Genomic DNA, 17,019 nt, shown 5'->3' with positions numbered 1-17,019 from the left:
CAGAAAATGTAAGCATTTAATTACACGGAAAATATAAATTATAGTAATTGATATGCTTTGACTTGAGTTAACACGTATACCTTTAAATTAGATTTTGCTACAGATATAGATAAATGTTGTGTAACAAATTCTCAATCTTTCAAAAATGGTTTCCTTTCCAACCACCAGAGAGAAATTTCTGAAGTCACTACATTGCGTTCCACAATTTTTAAGTCAGTACAGTGCAGAAGTGTATTTATTTTGTTTAATGACTGCTCCAACTCTGTTCTACAGCCTGTGATACAGGTGACTAGTGACAGTAACTATTACTTCTGAAGTTTCTATGGGTACCTTTGACAAACCAGATTCAATGAATCCCAAACGGAAAAATAATTTAGCAAAATCCAATAGGTTTTTAAAATATATCTAAAGAATGTCATTGAAAGAGTATCATTTATCCTTGTCTTCAACGTATTTATTTAGTATCTTCTATGTGCCAAGCTCTAGGCACTGCAGATATATCAAGAAGGAAGAGAAAGAATCTGCCTCATTATGCTTACATTCTAGTTGGGTGGTACTGACAAAAAGCAAGTAGACAAATTACTCTGTGGTTTGTGATACATGCTAGAATAAAAACAAATGAAAAATTGAGATAGAGAATAATCCACTGGAGAGACTGGAAAAGAGAGGCCTTCCTTAGACATGATAACTATGGAAAGACTTCCTGAGGATGTGAAATAAAATGCATAATGCATGGAAAGGCATTAACCATTTGAAGAATTCAAGGAAGAGTGCTCCAAGAGGAGGGAACTCCAAGAACACTGTGGCTGGGAAGTAGCAATCCAGGGAGAGGGTGGTTCAAGGTGAGGTTAGAAAGGATGGTAGGCCACAGGCTGTGCAGGACATGTAGGTCATAGTGAAGAGGTGATCTTTTACTTTGGTGCAATGGCAAGTTGGAGAGTGTAATGCAGAGGAGAGATATGACCTTATCCACCTTTGCAGGTCTCTCTTGCTGCTAGGGGGAATGATAAAAAAGTGGGGGCAGAAAGAAAGTAGGGAATTGTAATTTGCATTATCATGGTTCTAGCAAATTATTTTCTTCACATGATTTAAGTTGCAAATCTCAAATAAGTTTGTAGTACCATTAATGAAATTTGAATGGCTGCACATGGAGGAAAAAGTAAGAACAAAACTCAATTCTGGACTGCAGTGTGGTTACTATTAGAAAAATGCCTTGTTTTCCTCCATATTAGGAGATAGGGAGTGGTTATCAGTTACACATTCAGTTAACTGCATATTATGACTTCTCTTAAAATATATGTAAAATGCATGTAGACCAGAACACCCTGTAAAAGGGTAATATAAAGCTCTTCAGATCCTTCTCCACTAAGGGAAGCTCACAAGTTTAGCTATAGCAAGATATGGCTGATGCTAGAGCAAGTTTCTATTTGTTCATTTGATTGCTTGTACTTATACATTTGGTTAGTTTTAAAATAGAATAAGAAAGGTCACAAACATTGCAAGTAAGAGCTAGAACTCAAGTTCTAGAGACCTGGGACTAAGAACAACTCTGCCATTTACTTAGAGCCAGTAACTTGCCTGAGCATCAGCTTTCTCCTTAGGAGAGCAGAGATGTGTCTGTTTTAAGAATTAATTAAGATAATACATGTGAATAGTGACATCAGCAAGATGGCAGAGCAGGAGGTCCCAGCCTTCATGCTCCCTTCTCTCCCCCCAAAAAACAACAATTCTCTATGTATGAATGGATATAGCTTTGGGAGAGCTTGGCAGTCTAGTTAAGAAGCTGCAACAGCAAAGTGGAGCAAAAACCTTCAGAAGAACCACACAAAAAGGGTAGGAAGAACGGTTTTCTGTTGCCTGCATCGTCTCATCCCCAGGCCAGCCCAGCTCAGCACCTAGAGGGAACTCCCCAGCCCACGAGTTACCCTCACAGGGAAGCAGGGCAGAGTGAGCTAGCAGCTTCCTTGGCCTTTTGGGGCACTTTCCTTCAAAGACGTAAACTTTGTGATGGGACCTACCAATTGAAGTTAAACAGGTATTTTTCCAACAACATATCATAGAGCGCCTGTTAGTCACTTGTTCACTATTTATAGGAAAATAAAATCACCATGCAAGTTGCAGAAAAGTCATCTGCCTGACACAACAGTGAATACAGTTATTTCCATCCTTTACTCCTTCCATTCTTTGGTAGGCATCTGCTAGCATGGCATGCATATTGAAATCCCAATTCAGGAATGAAAATCTGAAACCAAGCTATCTGCTTTTGTGTACTCTGGCACTGTCTCATTTAAAATAATCCAAGAATGAAAATATGAGATAAGCTGTTTGCTTTTTTAAACACTGAACGTGTTGATCCTGAAATTCCTTTGGACAGGCATTTACTCTCCACAAAGATAAGAGTTCCTGTTGACCTTGAATTATTCAGATGTCTAACAATACAATTACCCCCTCTATATATATTCACTCTAAGCAGAATTCAAGCCACATTATCTCACAACTATAGTCAACCTATTATAGTACATTAAATAACAGAGTTTTTAGGAGAATAGTTAAGAGCTGGAGCTCTGAAATCAGAGCACCTAGAGTTTGAGTGCTAGCTCTAGCACTTACAAGCCTTGTATCCTTGGGAAAACTCTCAGTCTGCCTAAGGCCTCAGTTTCCTCATCTGTAAAATGGGAGTAATAAAATACTTTATTAAGTTCTTCTCAGGCTAAATATTATAATGCATATAGAATATTTCCTATAGCAGCTTTCTCAATTCATATTAGCTGATACCATAACAATGATTATTATTATAATTGTTATTGGCTTTTTAAGTTTAAATGGATCTTATAAGTCATTGAGTCAACTTTCAATGAAGTTCTATGAGTCTTCTCTAAATTATTTACAAGTGGCCATCCAGATTCTTCTTAAATAATTCCCATGAAAAACTTCTCACTAAATTACAAGGTAGATTATTCCATTTTCTGCCACTTGGATTATTTGAAAATAATCTATGAGCAGAAATCTGTCTCCCCATCTCATGTAGGCCCTAGTTCGATTAAAGTAAAGGGAATTAAATCAAACTACCAGCCTCAGACTTCCCTTTAAATCTTTGAAAAGAGCTGTTTTACTTCCCTTCTCCCACCTCCCACCACACTGTCAGAGTCTTCCTATTCTGAGCTAAAGATCCGTAGTTCTTCAAATGATGCAGTCCCACTCTTCTGGTCTCTCTCCTCTGAACATGCTCAAGTTTGTGGATACTCTTCTTAACAATGGCTGCCTCAAACTGAACAAAATACTTCAGAATTTATCTGACTATAGTAGTGACCAGAAATACTATTACATTCCTCTTCCTGGCACTATATTTCTTTTAATGTGGGATAAGAATGCCTTAGCTTTTTTGGCTCACACCGTTGGATCATATTGAGCTTGCTGTTGATTAAAATATCTAAGTCTTTTTCATGTGTATTCCTGTTAATCCAGTTCTCCCTCAACCCTGTATTAGTTTCAGCCCACAGTTCCAGTCTAATAAGATCTTTTTGAATCCTGATTCTTTCTTTGAACATGTTAACTATCACTTCCAGCTTTGCGTCAACAACAACAAATGTAGTCAGTCTGCCTTTTGTGTCTTCATTTATGTTGTTGATAAGGTTATTAAATAGCATCCGGCCATGGGCAGAACCCTGTGACAGCTCTGGGATGTCCCTCAAGGTTGAAATCAGTCCACGAGTTAACATTCTCTGCATACAGTTATTCAACTCTTTGTAAATCTCCCTAATTACAAAGTCACCCAGTTCCCATTCCTACCCACAAGCATGCTGCTGTTGGAAGCATGCCATACTGGAACATCGTAAGCTCTAGAGCCATATACAACTGGGTTCAAATTAGTACTTTGTCACTTTCTAGCTGTGTGACATCAGGCCAGCTATTGAACCTCTCTGACGTTCTCTTTCCTAATTTACAAAATACTTTTTAATTGGTAAGCTAGTGCCATGAAGAACTGTGTCATATGTATCTTTCATCTCTAATAGCCAGATAATTCAAACACATTCTTAGTATGTGCAACAGGTGATGAATTACTGAATAAATAAATGAATGATGACTGTGTCAAATTACTTATTTTAATCAAGATATATTGTCTATGTCTGTGTCTTTTCTCTGATCTATTTGTCTAGTCCACTTTTGAAAAAACGGTAGTAAATTATGTTAGTAAAGTATTATTTATTCTTAAGTGATTCAGTGCTGGCTCCTAACAGTCACTGTATCTCTCCATTTTTTATTGAGATGTGATTCACATGTTATAAAATTTACCCTTTTAAGCTGTATGATTTAGTGGCTTTTAGTATATTTATGGAGTTGTGGAAACATTGCCAGAATCTAAATTTCAGAACATTTTTATCACCCTGAAAAGAAATCTTGTATCTATTAGTAGTCACTCCCCGTTTACTTTCTAAACCTCAACCCTACACAACCACTAATCTACTTTGTTTCTACAAATTTGCCTATTCAGGACATATTATATAAATGGAACTATTTAATAGGTGGTCTTCTATGAATATATTCTTTCACTTAGCATAATCTTTTTAAGGTTCATTGAGGTCTAACATGTACCAGTATTGTACTCCTTTTTAGGACCAAATAATATTCCATTGTGTGGACATACCATATTTCATTTATCCATTCATCACTTGATAGACATTTGAGTTGTTTCCACTTTTCGGCTATTATGAATAATATTTCTATAAACATTTGCATTCATGTTTTTGTATGGACATATTTTTCATTTTTCTTGGATGTATACCTAGAAGTAGAATTTGTGGATCATATGGTAACTTTTTGTTTAATTTTTCAAGGAATTGTTTGCAAAAGCAGCTGCACAATTTTATGTTCTTACAAGCAGTATAAGAGGATTCAAATTTCTCCACATCCTATTCAACACTTTTTATTGTTCAACTTTTTGATTATAGCCATCTTAGTGAGTGTGTAGTGATATCTCATTGTGGTTTTGATGTACATTTGCAAAGTGACAAATGCTGTTGAATATCTTTCATGTGCTTATTAGCTTTCTGTATATCTTCTTTGAAGAAGTGCCTATTCAAAGTATTTGCCCATTTCTCAAGTGTGCTGTCTTTTTATTGTCGAGTTGTATAAGGTCTTTTATATCCTGAACACTAGTTCCTTGCCAGATATGTGATTTACAAATATTTTCTCTCATTCTTTGAATTGCCTTTTAGCTTTCTCAATAGTGTCTTTTGAAGCACAAAAGTCTTTAAATTTTATGAAGTCTAATTTCTTTATTTATTGTTTGTTTGTTTTGTTTTGTTTTGTTTTTTGCTTGTGATTTGGTGTCATATTTAAGAAATCATTGCCTAATCCAAGGTCATGAAGGCTTGTGTCTGTTTTCTTCTAATAATTTTATAGTTTTTGATCTTCAATTTAGGTCTTTGATCCATTTGGAGTTGATTTTGTATATGGTGTCAGATAGTGGCCCAACTTCATTCTTTTGCACATGATCATCTCTTTGTCCTAGCAACATTTGTTGAAAAGACTATTCTTTCCCCACTGAATATTCTGGAACCTTCACTGAACATCAATTGACTGTAAAGGTGGCATTTATTTCTAGACTTTAAATTCTCTTCCAAAGCTCTATATATCCTTATGTCAGTACCACATTGTTTTGACTACAGCAGCTTTGTAGTAAGTTTTTAAATTGGTAACTGTGAGTCCTTCATCTTCATTTTTCTTTTTCAAGAAAAATGATAAGGCTCTCTGTGTCCCTTGAATTTCAGTATAAATTTTAGAATCAGCTTGTCCATTCCTGAAAAAAAGACAGCTGATATTTGATAAAAAGTGCATTGACTATGTAGATAAGTTTAGGAAGTGTTGTCATCTTAATATTAAATCTTTCATTTCATGAACTTGAGATGTCTTTTCATTTATTCAGGTCTTTAGTTTCTTTCAGCAATAGTTTATAATTTTCAACATACAAGTCTTAAACTCCTTTTGTTGATTTCATTTGTAAATATTTTAATTTTTTTGATGCTATTGTAAATGGAATTGGTTTTTTTTATAATTTTCTTTCAGATTGTTCATTTCTACTGCATAGAAATATAATTAATTTTTGCATAATTATCCTGTATCCTATTACCTTGCTAAAGTTGTTTATTAGCATGAATAGTTATTCTTGTTATTTTCTATCTCCCCTAGAATTTTCTACATATAACATAATGTTACCTGCAAATAGATAAAATTTTATTTTTTTCTTTCCAGTATGATGCCTTTTATTTCCTTTACTTGCCTAATTAACTTAGCTAAATCTTCAGTAAAATATTGATTATAAGTGGTGGGAGTAGACATTCTTGTCCTTTTCCTGATTTGGAGGGAAAAGCTTTCAGTCTTTTATCAGTAAGTATGATGTTAACTGTGGGCTTTTGTAGATGCACCCTATCAAGTGGAGAAAGTTTGCTTCTATTCCTAGTTTGTGGAATGTTTTTATCATGAAAGGGTGTTGGATTTTATCAAATGCCTTCCTGCATCTATTGAGATGGTCATGTGGTTTTTTTCCTTTGTTCTATTAATACGTTGTATTACATTGATTGACTTTCATATGTTGAAAAATCTTGCATCCTAGGATAAATCCTACTTAATTAAAGTATATAATCTTTTATATAACATATAATCTTATGTTATAGGATTCAGTTTGACAGTAATTCAGTGAACCAATATTTTACAAATAATCAAAGAATGATATTACCAAATCATGCATTTGTAAATGATTGATTCAAAGTACAAGATAAGCCATGGATTTTAATGTAACAGAGTGCAAAAAGCTTATTAATATAGTTTTCGAATCTGCATTGAAGCTCATCTTTAAGAATACACCTTGTTGAGTTTTAGGGTGATATAAAAAATAACCACAATTATATGAAAAGGCTAATAATATTCAATCAGTTCTGCTTTCACCCATTTTGAAAATCTGAATATGTTCCAGCCATAACCAGTAGGTGAATGCAGAAAAAGCCTACGTGCACCCAGCCACACAGCCTGTGAATACACTGAGCTACATCCATCTGCATCCAGAGTCACCATGCTCCATTTGATTTCAGACCCTCATGCCATCACTTCACGAAGACTCTCAAGCTGCAAGCCTTCTGATGGCCAAGGCCACATGGCTCCTGCCCTAGAAACTTTTTCATTTTCCTGTTTCCTCTCAGCCTATTCATATTTTTCCTCTCTGCCTTCTTTTCTCTCTTCATTTCTCTTTGCTCTTTCTCTTTCGTTCTCTTCCTCTTGCACCCATGGTGGTGGGTGTGGGAGCCAGGCAGATGAGCTGGGTGGGAATCAGGCACCCACTTCCACAAGCAAACTTCAGGTATTTTTCAAGGTAAACTACCATACATATTGTAGTATTTATTAATCATTTAACATGTGTAAAACTGTGCTACCAATTTTATTAGATTCCTACCTGCTTTTAAAATTAGATTCCTACCTGTTTTTTATGTGTCAGTGAGAAGTTTTTGAGTAGTGTCTCAGCCCTATTTCCCTATAAGCCTTCTGTTCATCTTTATTGAGGTAAAGTTCACCTATCGTAAAATTCACCATTTAAACCATTCTAAACTGTACGATGCCATGTGTCTTAGTACATTCACATGTGACACCACCACCACTATCTAATTCCAGAAATTTCTCATAATTCCAAAAAGAAACCTCATACACATTAAATAGTCTCTCCCCATTTCCCTTTTCCCATCCCCCCAGCACTGGCAACTATTAATCTGCTTTCTTTGGGTTTGCCTATTCTAGACATTTCATATAACGGCACCATATAATATGTGACTTTTTATGCCTGGCTTCTTTCACTTAGCATAATGTGTTCAGGGCCATTCATGCTTATCATGTGTCAGTACTTCATTCCTTTTTATGGCAGAATAATATTCCATTGTATGAATATGTAACATTTTGTTTATTCATCATCAGTTCGTGGATATATGAGTTGTTTACATTTTTTGTCTATTATGCATAATGCATCAATGAACGCTGGTATACAAGTAACTGACTGAGTCCCTCTTTTCAATTCTCTTGGGTATATATAGCTAGGAGTAGGATTGCTAGTTAATATAGTAATTCTACATTTAACTTTTTAAAGCAACAGCTAGTTTGTTTAACTTTTCTTAATTTTTTATAATATTGTAGATCTCCATCCACTTCAATTCTGCCAATGTTTATGCATGTAAGCATATAACTCAATAAATTTTGTTGCATAGACTTAACATGCATTATTCTCTTTTGCTAGAAGAAATCGCCTTACATACCCTGAAATAGCTGATTCGTGTAGGCATTCTTTTATTCATTCATCCATTCAAGAAATTTTTATTGTTATATGCCAGGGATATAAAAGTGAACATAAGAAAAAATGGACAGACATACCTGATCTCAGGAAGCTTACATGCTAACGAGGGGAGATACACAATAAACAAAATTGATAAGTGAATTAGATAGCATATTAAATCATAGTTAGTGCTTTGGAGAAAAAAGGTGATAAGGAAATCAGAAGTGAGAGAGCATAATTTCACAGCGGGTGGTCACCTGCTTCCCTGTTAGGTTGAGATTTGCACAAGTAACTAGAAGGTATTTTCATGATATAGTTCCCCTGTTCAAATTGGTATCACATTGTTTCCCCCTGCAAAGTCTCCCTTTCATCAGCAACACCTGCTTTTCTGCCCATGTCAAACATCCCACTGTTTCTTGTGTGCTGCTCTTCCACCTCCAACACTTTCAAGCATGCTTGTCCCATTTCCAGACCTCATCAAATATCTTTCCACTGAGCTTACAATGGAAGATGTGTTCTCTCAACAGGAGAGATATTTGTTCCTCTAAAGAACGTTTTAAAAAAGCATTTGACTTATATCATGAGCATCTTATAATAGATATATGTCCTCTGAATAATTTCCTTTTCGGGACATACTCTCCAAGCTCACCCTTCCAAAGCTTTCTCACATGCTGTAATATATTCCAGAATGAGGTGCCAATTTCTATTATACTTATGAGGGTCATGATTCTCTATTACTAGAGTAACACGATGTTTTAATTTTAGAAAATAATTCCAGCTAATTTTTAAAAACTACATTTAAATTAACAAGTGTTATACTTAATACTTCATATGTACAGATAGAAAGTAGCCTACTAGATTGTTTGTATTGTTTTGTTTTATTTCCTTAAGACAGACGCCTTCATTTGAATTAGCAAAAGAATCTCCAAAGTCTAAAGCCTGGGAACCATTAGTGTCATTCTTCTAAGATATTTATGTTATCTGAGGATATTTATATTCCAACAATTTTTTGTTATAGGGAGTTTTGTGGGGGTGAGATAAAATCCCTACCAACGTAGAATAGGAGCGTTCCAAAGATTGGGAGTGAAATTTTCTTTAGCAGGATGCAAAGAGAAAGAAATTAGCATTTGTTAAGCATTTACTAGATATAAAACCCGCAATGATCCCCACAACATGAAGAGCTAGACTTTAATATCTCCATTTGAAAAATGATGCATGAGGTCTGAAAAGGTAAGTTACTTGCTCCAGGTCACACAGCTATAAACTGGCAAAGCTGGGACTTCAACATGGCCTGTCTGACTCTAAAGACCGTACTCTGTCTTTCTAGTAGCTACTGTCATAACAAGACTCAAACTAAGCCTATCCCAAATAGTAGTTATTATAGAAATTCAAACCATAAAACTTACTAACAAGACAAAAATGGCTGAATCACATACAGTTTGTAAAGTACTCAATGAAGGTTAATTAACCATCAATTTACATGAAAAAACAATGCATGACTCGTGATTGGAAAACAGGGGCCAAAATCCATACAAATCCCCCTCCCCCTTAAAAAAGCAGAAAGTGCTTTGTCTCATTACTATAAAAAATTACCTTTAAAACTTTTATTTTCAGCATATTTTAGGAAGCAAGAAAAGTATTATCAGCATATTTTAGGAAGCATGACAAATACATCAGTATTGAGATCAGCACAGTGGCAAAAATTCAAGATTGGTATGTGAATTATAATTCTGGTGCAAAGTGTACTGAGGGGAGTGTCCTCTTCCATCTGCCAGAGTTGCAATTATCAAGCTGTTGCTTGAGCCAGCTTCCCTCTTGGCTAGTGAAGGGCATGATGGGTCCCCATGGGCATGATCTCTACACACAGTAGTCAGCTCTGCTCTGAGAAAAACTGTTGAACAAACACAAACTAGACTCTTAACCTGGGCCAGACATATGAAATTTCACATCCTTGATCAAAAAAAGATCAGGGATTATGTGGCAGAGTGTGGATAATTTGACACTCACAAAAAAGAATCACTGCTGGAAAAACCCACTGAGTTGTTCATGTGTTACTGAGCATCTGTCATTAGTATTAGTACAGTGACCATATAATTTTTCATCCAAACCAGAATTCTTTTGAGGAGGGTGTTATTAATAAATACTCTGGGATAATAAGCATAGACTGGGATGGCACCAGTGAGTGGAGGACTTCTACTAGCTCTTAGTATCATCTTTGTAAATGAGAAGGCAAACATGTCAACTGTATGTACGTATCATGCAGTGTTGCAAGCTTGGTGGGATCATTTTGGGTGAAAGACGGCTACATGTTAGTACCAGCTAGAAGCATAGCCTATTTTCTGGGTGACAGCAGTCCATGGATAAATGAACCTCAGGAAATGTTAGTGTGCAGCAAGTAAGAACACTGTCCTGTTCTGCCTTTTGTTCTGAGAATATGAACTCCAAGACAAAGGGGCAATAATTTAGAGAAACTAAGGCTTTGGCTTGCTTACCTGTGGTTTTACCATATTTTGTTCATAATTGGGTAATAGTGCTTAACAAGATCTGTGGCCATTTGCCTTATTCTGTGCCTGTCTATGAGCAACTCAAGAACAAAGATTATATCTTCCTCATCTCTGTAGCCCCAGTATTAAGCACAGACCTACACCATGAGTCTTCAGTAAATGTACGTAAGGTGAATGAAAATGGTAGGGTCAAGGTTCTTAATCCTGAAACAGTGGAATTTACTGCACTAACATTGAACATAAAGAAATGAATTTCCTTCTTGATTTAAAATATATATATATATTGAGTTTCAAGAAGAAGCTCCTAAAAAGGAACTCTCATACATTGTTGGTGGGACTGCAAAATGGTGCAGCCTCTATGGAAAATGATATGGAGGTTCCTCAAACAACTGCAGATAGATTTACCATATGACCCAGCTATCCCACTGTTGGGAATATACCCAGAGGAATGGAAATCATCAAGTCGAAGGTATACCTGTTCCCCAATGTTCATCGCAGCACTCTTTACAATAGCCAAGAGTTGGAACCAGCCCAAATGTCCATCATCAGATGAGTGGATACGGAAAATGTGGTACATCTACACAATGGAATACTACTCAGCTATAAAAACGAATGAAATACTGCCATTTGCAACAACATGGATGGACCTTGAGAGAATTATATTAAGTGAAATGAGTCAGGCACAGAAAGAGAAATACCACATGTTCTCACTTATTGGCGGGAGCTAAAAATTAATATATAAATTCACACACACACACACATATACACACACACACACACACAAAAAAAAAAAAAAAAAACTGGGGGGGGAGAAGATATAACAACCACAATTACTTGAAGTTGATACGACAAGCAAACAGAGGGGACATCGGTGGGGGGAGGGGGGAGGCAGGAGGGAGGGAGGTTTTGGTGATGGGCAACAATAATCAGCCACAATGTATATCTACAAAATAAAATTAAAAAAAAAAAAAAGAAGCTCCTATGAAAATCTGAGCGTGCCTCAGACCCCCACTTCTACTTTGCTTTAATGTGCACATGTAAGAATAAAAGCAACGTAGGTTTTTCCAAGTTTGTTCCAACATTAACAAGCTGAAAAGCAACCTGAACCTTGCCCATTACTTGTTCAATATCTGCAGGGCCTTTTTGGTTGTCTCAGCTTCGTTCTACAGACAGGCTATTACTTTTAGCAGCCTATTTTTTGTGTCTGCTAAGCAGAAATGATTGCAGTGTTTCCTAAAATTACCGGGATGGTAAATATTCTTTTTGAAATCACCCTGCCTGCCATACCTCTCTTTCTCTTCAGCCACTATGGAATCAGAGTTCTAAATAAAGAACTTACATGTGTTTTTAAACAGCCGAATTCACCTCTGTTTATTTCACCTCCAGGAATATTCTTTGGCTTGCAGCTCTGGAGCTCCATTTACCAGTGGCTCAGTTAAGTCAGACAATGACACACTTCCAAGACGGTCTTTGGGCAGAATTCAAGTAGAGCTGCTTCAAATTCTTTTTGGAAGTAGACAAGGCATAAATACACATATTTTTGATAACAAATATGGAAAAGTTGTGGTATCATGTCTTTTTTGGAATGAGGTGAGATATAAATAAATAAATAACTATGCAGAGTTCCATCTCAGATATTTGTTTACAAGGAAAATGTCGAATCCCTCCAATCATTCTCTTTCTTGCTGCCAGAGTTATTTTCCTAAAGTGAGAAGCTGACCTTATCACTGCTCTGCCTCCAATTCTTTCAAGCCGCTCATTTCACACCAGTTCACATTTCTTACCTCCATTTACAAAGCCTGAGGTCCTGTCTAATTTCCCAGACTCATCTCTCTCCACTCTGTCACATGCTCCTTCCATTCCTACAAAGTGACACGGATTGATGGCTAAAATGACCCCAATTACCTACCTCTCCACACTGTTTGCAATGTGACTAAGTGGCACCTACTTACTTTCCCACTCTGTGAATCTGCACTGGCCTAGTGACTTACATTGCCTTATAGAAGGTGATGGTGTGCTGGTTCCAAATCTAGTCCTCGAGAGGGCTTTTGTGCACAAAAACAAGCCCAGGCCAGTGTGGTGGAGGCTGAGAGTTCACCTAGAGCAGAGACACGTCATCCTCCCTGAGGCCACTTTAGACTGCCAGCTCCCAGCTTTAAGCCAGCTCATCACAGACGGGTGCATGAGCGCAGCTTAGATCCCCAGAACCATCCAGGCTACCCATGGATTCATGAGAAACAATAAATGGCTGTTGTTAAGCCCCTGAATTTGGGGTGGTCTGTTATACAGCTTTTTGTGCCAAAAGATAACTGATACACATGCCCAACTACGGATAGTTCCTGAGCACAAATGTTCTTTCACACCATCACTGTTTTTAAAGATGTTATTATTTCTGCTTAGAATAACTCTCAATTCAGTCCATAGTCATTGATAGGTCACTCACACTCCCCAACTTTCATCTCCCCTGTCTTTGTCAGCCAGGGACAATCCTACTTAAATTTCAAGATCCTACAACTGAGAACTCTTCTGTCAAAACCAGCAACAGCGTGGTCAATTCAAATTTCCCTTATTCTTTCTCTCTCTCTCTCTGTTACCTCAAAGTTTCTCACTCTCTCCTCTGTGTTGTTTAGCACTTTGCTCCTATCTACATTCTAGTAGTTGTCACACTATAATAAATTATTTTACATTTTTGTCTCTTCCACTGGACTGTAAGCTCTTTGAGAAGAGAGACCACGCCATTCATTTTGGAGTAGCTAGGGCCTGAGACAGATGTTCCACACATTTTAGTTGCATAACTGCATTAATTTTTATCTTAGTCCATTTAGTGCTGCTGTGATAAAATACCTGAGGCTGGGTAATTTATAAAGAAGTTTATTTTGTTCATGATTCTGCTGTCTGGAAAGTCCAAGATTTGGGCAGCTGTGTCTGGTGAGGGCCTGAGGCTGCTTCAGCCATGACAGAAAATGGAAGGGGGAGCTGGCATGTGCAAAGAGATCACATGGTGAGAGAGGGAGCCAGAAAGCCAGATTCTTTTTAACAATCTTCTCTCACAGGAACTAATCCATTTCCTCAAGAGCAAGAACTCACTCACCCCTGCAGAGAGAATTCATCGATTCGTGAGGGATCTACCCCCATGGCCCAAACAAACACCTCCCAGTAGGCCCCACCTCTCAACACTGCCGCACTGGAAATCAAATTTCAACATGAGTTTTGATGGGGACAAACCATGTCCAAATCAGCAATTTGCTACTCAGTACGAACTTGTTTCTTATCAACGAATCTCTACACTCCACAAAGATATGGAAATACAACACAGTACAATTGAAGACAACGTTTAAGTTTATTTTCAATCAAGTGTTAGGCACTATACAAGCATTAGGAAAATAAAAAGCGAGTAATAACTAAACACGTCATGAAAGAGATGGGTTAAGATCATCATAAAGATCTCTGAGCTATGAAAACCTCAAATGATCTGGTTTATCAAATTATTGCCTCATTCAGAAACCAAAAGTTATATTCTTATTGGAGCTCAGATATTTAAGAAGGGGGATATGAGGCAGAAAAGGGTTCAGTCAAAAATGTTTGATTACGATACACAATTTCTCTCAAAGAACAAATTTTCTGACTAAGAGAGATGACTTAATAAATTCCTGAATTAGATTTATTTTGTTTTACTGTTACAACATGTTCTCTACTTTTTTATGGCAACCATATTAAGCAAGTTCTTCTAGATGTGAGGAATAAAGATTCCATCCAGATAGCTCAAGCAACAGGAAGTAAATGTAAGGATACTGAGACTAAGGCTGACAGGATCTTATCTGGATAAATCTGAAGACAGGAATTGCAGGACGGCTGTGTCACAGAGAAGGTGACAACTTATATGATGTGTCCCATCAGCAACAGGAATCCATGTTTTCTGCCATTAACTGGGCCTACCCATCCTGGTGCTGTCTACCATGGTCTACTCTCTTCTTCCCTGCCCCGTGGTCTTTGTTTACACCTAAGTTAAACTTCTAAACTTCTTTGCTCCTCTGCCCCCAATGGCCTTTCTCACTGTGGCTGATCAACTTCTGCTCCCCTGTCAGAATACTGATGCACTTTGTATTTCTAAATACTAACTGCCAAGAGAAATAATCTGATTGACCCAGCTACTTCACATTTGGCTAAGGCTTTTCACAGCAGGTCTCCTCACAGGCTGTGGGCCAGTCATGAGAATGACTACCTTCCGCCTTTGAAAGCCAAATGCTGTGTCTGCATAAGATTGAAGAATAAAATTTACATTTTCTCTGGGGCCTTAAATACTCACCATTAACTTAGCCTTTGTTTCAAAAAGAACTATACCAAAATTTTAAGGTTCTGACTGGTTGACTTCTTTTTAAGAAGATTTTATTTTAAAAGAGCAATTCTAAGTTCATAGCAAAATTGAGCAGAAAGCAGAGTTCTCTTATACTTCCTGTGTATTAATGTGTTTCTGTTGCTTATAACAAAATACCTGAAAGTGAGTGATTTATAAAGAATATGAAATTTATTGCTTACAGTTTCTGAGACCAGGAAGTCCAAAGTCCATCTGGTGGTGGTGACAGTGATCAGGGGTCTCACATTGCAATATGGTGGACAGAGAGAGCAGAAAGATAGATTCTTTGTGCTCCCCTTTTAAAGCCCTCCAAACCATGCCCATGACCACCATTTTCAATCCATTCACTAGGGCATGGTCCTATAATCACCTCATCAAGACCCCGCCTTTCAATTACCATAACAGGATTTCCCACCCTCTTAACAGTCACAGTGGGGGCCAAGTTTCTAATACATAAAACTTAGAGGACACAATTCAAGCTTCAGTGAGTTTTGGGGGGACATAATTCAATCCACTAGACTCTGTCCCTGCACACCCACAGCTCCCCCACTACCAACCACCTGCACCAGACTGGTACATCAGTTACAATCAATGAACCTACATTGACACATCATTATCATCCAGAATCTGTAGTTTATATGAGGGTTCACTCTTGGTGGTGTACATTCTATGGGTTTTGAAAAATATGTGACATGTATCTACCATTATGGTATCATACAGATAATTTCACTGTGCTAAAAATCTTTTGTACACTACATGTTTATCTCTCCCTCCCCACAACCTGTGGAAACCACTAATCATTTTACTGTCTCCATAGTTTTCCCTTTTCCAGAATGTCATGTAATTGGAATCATATAATACATAGCCTTTTAAAATCAGCTTCATTCACTTAATGATATGCATTTAAGTTCCCTCCATGTCTCGATAGCTTGATAGCTCATTTCTTTTTAGTGCTAAATAATACTCCATTCAAGTGACCTTACCCATTCACCTACAGAAGGGGCAGCTTGGTTGTTTCCAAGTTTTGGTAGTTATGATGAAACTTCTATAAACCTCCATGTGCCAATTTTTGTGTAGATGTAAGTTTTCAAACTATTGGGGTAAATACCAAGAAGCACAATTACTAGATTATATGATGAGAGTGTCTAGTTTTGTAAGAAACTGCCAAACTGTCTTCCAGTTGGTTGGCTTTGAAACTTTCTGCTCCCAAATAGTAATACAACCTGCTTTCTTCTCTGAAGTATGGAACCAGAGGTCATATAAAATGATGCATTGATAAATTAATAAAAATTCACTTCTATCATCTTTCTTGCTTCTTTTCTTGATCTTCAAAACAATCTGCCAGTCTCCACACCTTGCCCACTACCCATCTACCACCCAAAATTGTGATTTTAGAGAAAATGAGGCTTCAGGCTTGAGACTTTTGAACTACTTGACACCTCCTAGCTGCCAAATTACCTACCTCTGCATTATCTTCTTTCACGTTCTCTCTCTCTCTCTCTCTCTCTCTCTCTCTCTCTCTCTCACACACACACACACACACACACACACAGCTCTCTTTCAATCAGACATAATCCATTTATCTGAGCTCTGAACCTCAGTCCTACCCACATACTTTTCCACACTTTTTCTTTTGTCTTCAGCAATTTCCTCTTCTCCTATGTTTTCTCAGCAGGTGAATAAGCTTCCTTACTTACATCTGAAAACCAGAAGAAAACAAAACACCTCCAGTTACTCTGCCCTGACTCCCTCTCACCTTCTCAGCTGCTCCCTAGCAGCAGGGGGTCTGTCCTACTCACTTGGCTTGCTCTCCTACCATTCAGTCTTTCGCCCGCGGACTTTTGCACCCC

This window comes from Cynocephalus volans, chromosome 15 (genome assembly GCF_027409185.1).
Source record: "Cynocephalus volans isolate mCynVol1 chromosome 15, mCynVol1.pri, whole genome shotgun sequence".
Taxonomy (NCBI): domain Eukaryota; kingdom Metazoa; phylum Chordata; class Mammalia; order Dermoptera; family Cynocephalidae; genus Cynocephalus; species Cynocephalus volans.
Note: the sequence above shows the minus strand (reverse complement) of the source record.